The sequence below is a fragment of the Apis dorsata genome, unplaced genomic scaffold (genome assembly GCF_000469605.1).
Source record: "Apis dorsata unplaced genomic scaffold, Apis dorsata 1.3 scaffold_149, whole genome shotgun sequence".
In the NCBI taxonomy this organism is placed as follows: Eukaryota; Metazoa; Arthropoda; class Insecta; order Hymenoptera; family Apidae; genus Apis; species Apis dorsata.
Window position 1 is genome coordinate 865,763 of NW_006263440.1, and position 941 is coordinate 866,703.

Here is a 941-nt window from a genome sequence, read left to right on the forward strand (position 1 = left end):
CCCGCGGGCAATAATCTGCCCCGCTGGATTATTCCGGCTATTGGCGCGCGGCTGGTCGCCGTATTTGCATACACGCCCGATATATAGCATTCGTCGATTACCTTACCAACGTTTTTCCATCCCTGTTTACATCGTATTTCACCGTGCGCGCGCACGCATGTACATACATACCGTCGTATCAATTACACGCGCGCGGAGGAGCGAAATTAACGAGACGCAGGCGCAAAAAAAGAAGGAGGTTAGTAGGAGAAAGAAAGAAGAGAAGAAGAGAGAGAGGAGAAAGATATAAAAATGTGGAAGTGGCGCCACGATGTTCTCGAAGAGGTCGATTCTCACGAAGTCGATCCACGAACGTGAATTGCCCGCGTCCCACACGTTTCCATGGTTTTCAGTTTTGCCGGCGGTGGTCCCCGTCCGCCACGTTTTTTCCGCAACCTTTCTTCAACCCGTCCTTTCTCTACCCTTCTCCCCCCTCCCCTCCCTCGGTCCTTACCTTATCCGAGGTTCTTTAATTCGCACGCGTGGGCGCGAATGGGCCGCGAAGGACCCATTCCTGTCCTTGTTCGCCGCGAGCCCGCGGCTCGATCCCTTTCCCTCGTAAACAGCGTGCGCGGCTCCAAAAGCACGCGCTTTTAAACGCTATATAATCGCGTGGCCCTTTGGAAGCCTAATGCATTCGATCGTTGATTTACGCACTATCCACGTCCAATATATCGGGACTCGGGCCCGTGTATGAAATTAATTTCGTACATGCCCCGCTGGCCTCGCGGCCGTGTAACTATCAATAATAAAACCGTACGGGTTTATATACGCTCTCTTCTAAACGAGTCCCTCCCCCCTTTTACCCTTCTCGTTCTCGCGTTCCCTCCACACTTTCGCTCGGATACACCCATCCGATTTTCGCCTTCCCGACGATTACCACCGCCGCTACCCACCACCAG